The following is a 7,602-nucleotide window of genomic DNA, read 5'->3' on the forward strand; positions in this document are numbered from 1 at the left end:
ATATATCTAGTCGGGAGTGGTGCTGACTGAAAACAGATGATTTGGAGCGATTCGCGCGCCATCTGTTGGTCATTCTAAGGACTTATTGAACTAGCCTCGTATATTGAATTTTAAATTCTCGCAAGTTTTATAAGAGTTAATGCAACATCCTTGCCATTTGTCCAAATAAAAATATTAGTTTTGACGGCTGAAAACTGCTATATTAATTTTTCATACGCAAATCCTGTTTTCCCTATTTCGAAAAGATATTATTCTGAATTCTCATGCATTTGTACAATTTATTCTAACAAAAAGTCTCTTAGTGTATGCCAGTGCGAATAGGCTACCAAGTAGACCAGCTGAAAGTGATTAAAGATTAAAAATTAAAAATTGTGAAATTATCGACAAGAAGGTTAGAAATTCAGAATTTACGGGTTTCGATTATTTCAGATATCTAACTTTTTCTTTTGGATGTTTAAAATTGGAGTGAATATAGCGTATCTCGTAAATTTAATGAGATATGCCAAAACAGACAACATTTTTTAATTAAGCTTCAAAGTAGTATGTTAGTATATAAGTTATAATTGTAAATATGTATAATGAAAAAATTCATAAATTAAACAAGTGTTAATAATGTGAAGCAAAATCCTATTAAATAAAACAAGAATCCAACGATCAAATTTGGACCACAACGAATAAACGAAAACCAAAAATCCTATTGTAATCTGAAAAAAAAAAACAAAAAAATAAAATAAAATTTTCGGACAAAAATAAAAAAGAGGAAAGAAAAATAAAAAGGCAGCCAAACACATCCCCTTCCTTCTCTTTTTCTTTCTTTCGTCTTTTTTATTTTTATTACCATCTCTTTGATACCTGACAATCGAATGAGGATCAGTAGGCCAATCTGTTGTAAACACAATATAAATATCTGTCACAATTACATCAGAAATAGAGAAAATAAATGAAAAACAGAGTTCATGAAACAGCTACGCTACATGTAATTAATCATATTAGCATAACTTTTGTTCAGCCCATCCAAATCTGTTTTTAAATTAATAGATAACTTTTTTTGTTATTTAAAATGAACGATTTCCATGAATTCCCTCTTTCTCTCTTTACTTTCACTATGCAACATTTGAACATTATCCCAGTGAAACTCATGGTCAACACCAACAAATGCCTTTTGATCACTTTTGTGTTCCTCTATCCTAGTATTAAGAAGTCTGTCAGTTTGTCCCACGTAATTCATCTTACAGATCATGCAAGTGATCTTATAGACAACACCACCCTTTTCAAAATTATCTAAAGGATCATTGCAAAAATTTATCACCGAATCCATTTTAAATGGAATGCGGAAAATAGTATGAATTAAAAATTTTTTTAACATTAGTTCAATAGTTTTAGAAATTTGACCAAAAAATGGAAGAGCAAAAGTATTAAACGAACATAACATTTGTTATTAGCATAACAAAAGTTATGCTAATATGAATAATTACATGTAACGTAGCTGTTTCATGAATTCTGTTTTTCTTTTACTTTCTCTGTTTCTGATGTAATTGTGACAGATATTTATATTGTGTTTACAACAGATTGGTCTACTGACCCTCATTCGATTCTCAGCTATCAAAGAGAGAGCACCTGTTCGTGGGTGCTGTCCATTTCTACCACTTAAATTTTTCTTGCCTTGATAAGGGTACTGTACGAGAACCGAAATGTTGGTAATGCAAATTCATTTATTTATGTTTTTTATTTTTATTTTATTGTGATTTGATGATAATAAAAATAAAAAAGACGAAAGAAAGAAAAAGAGAAGGAAAGGGATGTTGTTGGCTGCCTTCTCATTTTTCTTTCCTTTTTTTAAAATTTTTTTCCGAAAATTTTATTTTATTTTTTTGTTTTTTTCTTCAGATTACGATAGGATTTTTGGTTTTCGTTTATTCGTTGTGGTCCAAATTTGTTCGTAGGATTCTTGCTTTATTTAACAGGATTTTGCATCAATTTGATTATTGGACGTTAAATAGGATTTTTTAATCGGGTTTTGGTCTAATTTAAATTTTGTAAATTTTGATTTAGCTGACTTGGACTCGAAGTCACTTCTATGACATTATGTTTTTTAATCAGATAAGAGTTGAAACATTTTCCTGTGGTGTTCAGAAAGGTGCAATTATCGTGTGATATCAATAAGAAATTAAGAGGCAGTATTTTTCAAAAAAGATTTTTGATTGAATGTAGAACCAACGATGTTTTACCTAAAAAAAAATTTTTTCCTGGATAACAAATTTCGAGATTTTTCTTTTCACAGTAATTTTTTTGATAGAAAATTTGAAAACACTATAAACAATTTGAAAATTTCACTACTAAATTTATTTCTCAAAGATGTTTCAAATCATGTTAATTTTTTAATGTCAAGAATTTCAAGAACAAGAAGTCAATTAGAAGTTTGTTTACAACAAGATGAAATCATTAATCTTTTAAAGCATCACATTGTCCTCAATCAAAGATTTTTAAGCAGCGATGTAAAACATGATAAAAAACTTTCAAATTTAATTCATCAGCAAACTATTGTTCAAGAACAAAATTTAAATTTACATAGGATTTTTGAAGGAGATCAAGATCCTTGGTTTGTTAGTTTGACAGATACACGGACTGTTTGAATTTCGCGGCTCGAGTTGGTTTCAGGAGAATTCGCTTGGTGTCGCTATGTTCGTACAGATCAGCTGTTTAAACCGCGGTATTCCAGTCGCAGATATCTTCATTTGTTGATAAGTTACACGGTTTTAAGTAAAGAGTATTTTTTTTGTTTGTCAGATTGTAAAATGGACAGCCTGAAAGAGCAACGAATTGCTGTGAAATTTTGTGTGAAACTCGGGAAATCTGCAACTGAAACATTTGCCATGTTCAACACGGCCTACGATGATGTTGCCATGAAGCGTACTGCATGTTTCAAGTGGCATGAACGTTTCAAGGGTGGCCGACAGTCGATTGACGATGATGAGCGTCCTGGGCGTCCTTCAACGTCAACTGACGAACCACACGTTCACAAAATCAACACCCTGGTGCGCGAAAATCGACGTCTGATCATTAGGGAGCTTGCCGAAGAGTGTGGGATATCAGTTGGATCCTGTTACGAGATTTTGACCAAAAAATTGAAGATGCGCCGCGTCACTGCGAAATTTGTGCCACGCCTGATGACCGACGACCAAAAAGCCAATCGCGTCCGGGTTTGTCAGGAACTGCTTGATCGTTCAGATGAAGATGAGAACTTTTTGTCACGAATTATAACCGGTGATCAATCATGGGATTATGGTTATGACATTGAAACGAAGGTCCAATCATCCCAATGGGTAGGTCAAACGTCCCCAAGACCCAAAAAAGCTCGCTCAGTTCGGTCGAATGTCAAGGTTATGCTGACAGTTTTTTGATGCTAAGGGTGCTGTTCACTACGAGTACCTCCCTCAAGGCTCCACAGTCAACCAGATTACTTACATTGTAGTACTGAAACGTCTGAGGTACACCGTCCGACGCAAAAGGCCAGAACTGTGGAGAAGTGACAACTGGTTTTTCCATCACAACGCTCCAGCTTACTCAGCACTCAGGACTCGTGAGTTTTTGGCCAAACACTCGATTACTGTTCTTCCCCACCCCCCATACTCACCTGACCTTGCTCCTTGTGACTTTTTCTTGTTCCTAAAACTAAAAAAAAACCCTCAAAGGAAGAAGATTTGAGATGATTTCGGAGATTAAGGCAAATGCGACGAAGGAGCTGAAAGCCATCACAAAAGAAGAGTACCAGGACTGTTTCAACAAGTGGAAACACCGCCGGGATAAGTGTGTGCGTTAGGGAGGAAAGTATTTTGAAGGAGACCCAGACGTGTAACTTCCAAATGAAGTACTTTTTTTATGACCTCAATCCGAGTATTTTTTGAACAGACCTCGTATTCAAATTCCTGATCAGTCACAAATATTCTCAGATTAGGTCAAGGTTTTAGTAACTATGTGATAAAAACTAACGCAAAACAAATGATGGAAATAGTAAAAGATGTTGAATCAAATATACACAAAATTCCTATTTTGGATCAGCAGGATTTCCGAAACAAGGTTTTACACTTGTCAAAGAGCTTGGTTGAGAAAAATAGTTTGCATATCAGTTATATTGATCGCAGAATTTCTAAAGGTTTCATGATGACGAAAGAGTTTCTTAGGAACAACGCTGATATGGTTTGCGTGAATGCTGATAAAGGCAGTATTACGGTTTGCATGAAAAAATCGAATTATATCAGGGATATGGAGAATTTGCTTTCGGATAATGATAATTTTGAAATATTAAATGAAAATCCGTTAAAAAAATTAAAAAGAGACACTTTGGAGAAAGAAAGGACTTCTGGGAAAGGATATAAGATGGACTGATATTAACACTGAAGATACAGTTCTTGCAAGATATTATGGGCTGAGAAAGATTCACAAAGATGGCTATCCCTTAAGAATAGTTATTTCAACTATTAACACTCCCACCAATTTTTTAGAACAAAATTTTATTTTTATTCTCAAGGACTCTATCACAACTTCTAAATATAACGTCAAAAATAGCTAGGAATTTCAAAAAAGTATCATTCAAAAAAAGGTTCCGGATGACCATGTAATGATTTTTCTGGATGTTATTGCAATGTTTCCGAGTATACCCCTTGAGTTAATTAAAAAGGCAATTTTAAATAGATGGACTAATATAAAAACCCGTACTCGATCATGTCAAAAAGATTTTATTGAAGGCATATATTTTATTATGGAGTCAACTTATCTTAAATTCAATGAATCTATTTATAGACAGAAGTCTGGCACTCCCATAGGTTCAGTCATTTCTCCGATTTTGGCAGAACTAGTGATGGAAGGTTGGGAGGTTTTTGTTTTTGGGAAATTAGATTTTGTTTTGCCTTTTTATTTTCGGTTTGTCGACGAAACCTTATTATGTATTCCTCTAGAAAAGTTACAGATCGTCATTGATACTTTTAACAGCTTTCATCCAAAACTTCAATTTACTCATGAAATAGAACAGGATTATAAAATCAGTTTTTTTGGACATAGATGTAATTAAGGGTTGGGATGGTAATATTATTACCAATTGGTACAGAAAAAGTACATATTCAGGTAGAATTTTAAATTTCCTTTCTGCTCATCCTTTTCAAAACAAAATTGCAGTAATTAAGAACTTAGTTGACAGAGCTCTAGGTTTGTCCCATTATTCATATCACACAAGAAATTTGAATATTGTTAAGAATATCCTTTTTTTGAATCATTATCCAAAAAAGTTAATTGAGAAACATATTGCAATTAGAGTTCAACAGATCAAAAACAAAGAGATTAATCATTTGCTTGTAGATAATCAGAAAGCGTTCAAGGAATATAGTTCGTTTAATACTTTTGTTTTTCCATTTTTTGGTCAAATTTCTAAAACTATTAAACTTATGTTCAAAAAATTAAAAATTCATACTATTTGCCGCATTCCATTTAAAATGGATTCGGTGATAAATTTTTGCAAAGATCCTTTAGATAATTTTGAAAAGGGTGGTGTTGTCTATAAGATCACTTGTAGGATCTGTAAGATGAATTACGTGGGACAAACTGGCAGACTTCTTAATACTAGGATAAAGGAACACAAAAGTGATGTTCGTTTAGGACGCTGTTATAAGAGTGTTCTTGCCAGGCATACAAAGGCATTTGTTGATGTTGACCATGAGTTTGACTGGGATAATGTTTAAATTTTGCATAGTGAAAGTAATGAGAGAAAAAGGGGAAATTCATGGAAATGCTTTATATTAAAAAACAAAAAAAGTTATCTATTAATTTAAAAACCGATTTGGATGGGCTGAAGAAAAGTTATGCTAATATGATTAATTACATGTAACGTAGCCGTTTCATGAATTCTGTTTTTCTTTTACTTTCTCTATTTCTGATGTGGTGTAGTTGGCTGCCTTCTCATTTTTCTTTCCTCTTTTTTATTTTTGTCCGAAAATTTTATTTTATTTTTTTTGTTTTTTTTTCAGATTACAATACGATTTTTGGTTTTCGTTTATTCGTTGTGGTCCAAATTTGGTCGTTGGGGTCCAAATTTGGTCGTTGGATTCTTGTTTTATTTGACAGGATTTTGCATCAATTTGATTGTTGGACGTTAAATGGGATTTTTAATTTGGATTTTGTTCTAATTTAAATTTCGTAAATTTTTAGTAATTTGAAGAAACTTCTAAAACGGGAGACGGTTTGGTTGCGGCCAGGTACTGTAAATAGCTCTGCCCGCCGGTACGCGTCGAATACAATAGGAACATTGAGAAGAACATGCAAAACGACTTTGAAGGAAGCAAGAAACTGCTTTATATAAAAAAGAAAAGAAACAAAAGTACAGAATTTGTCAACGTGAGAAATAGTAGGGGGGAAATGGTATATGATGCAGATGGAATACTCAATTGAGAAAGTCTGTGTCACTGAGGTTAGGGATATAATTAAGAATTTGAAAAGCGGAAAGGCTAAAATTATTAATCGTCAACCAAAACAAAAAAATTGTGTTTAAAAGTAGTTTCACTTTTAACTATAAATTGTCGTATTTTAATATAAAAAAGAGATGAAACAGATTAATTTTTAATGAAACAGTTGTGATTTTTAATGAAACAGTCGTGATTTTTAACCAAAATGATACCAAATTCCAGATGCCAGTCATTCGGGGGCGTCTTTATTTTGTGTGACTCCCGCTTTAGAATTGATTGTATAAATATTAAATTAATTTAATATACTGAACCGTTTGAGTGCCCCCCTAAATGGAGGAATGTTTTGAATTTCTAAAAGATTCATTCGTTCAATAAACAAATTTGTTTTTGCTGCTGCATGTACTATATTGGGCCAAATATATTTTTAAATTCAATGTGTAAGTTTTGAAATTTGTTATGTATTATTGGGAATGTAACAGATTATAAGCTACTATTAATTCTGTGGGCTTTGATTCCCCACTAGATTGATGCGACATATGAAAAAAAATTGCTTTTAAAATTTTTTGATAATTACGAGTTATAATATGAAATTTAACGGTAAATTTACTGACACTTACCTTTTTGCAGCGAATAACAAAAACAGATTATAAAGGGTTAGGTCCACTTAGAACTTAGAGTTTCTATCGAACCCTGTTTCCAACCGAACCTTTGGTATTTGTCAAAGTTTTCGATTTGGCCCAACCCATTTAGAAAATTTGACGGTTCGGTTCGAACCTCAACCCATCCAGAATCCCTTATTATTGGTCCGAAAAAACTCTAGTATGTTGAATCATGGAAACTCGTCAGCTTATTAAATTTTTTATTTGATTCGGCTCGAAAAAAATCGACTCGATTCGAAGTTTCGAGCTTTTTGCACACCCTTAGTAATCGTCATCTGATTTTACTTAACTGTGAGTTAATCTTTAACACAAACAAAAATTTAACACAAATATTTTCCCTGTACCAGAGGTTAATCTAATAGATCAATTTTTTCAAAAGTTACCGTGGTCACATACAGACAAAAATACATTGAGACACATTCGTAAAAACCGTTTTTTCAGAATCAGAGGGACGAAAACTGTGGACAGTCAGCGAAAACGGGGGGGGGGGG

The sequence above is a fragment of the Belonocnema kinseyi genome, chromosome 8, assembly GCF_010883055.1.
Source record: "Belonocnema kinseyi isolate 2016_QV_RU_SX_M_011 chromosome 8, B_treatae_v1, whole genome shotgun sequence".
NCBI classification, from domain to species: domain Eukaryota; kingdom Metazoa; phylum Arthropoda; class Insecta; order Hymenoptera; family Cynipidae; genus Belonocnema; species Belonocnema kinseyi.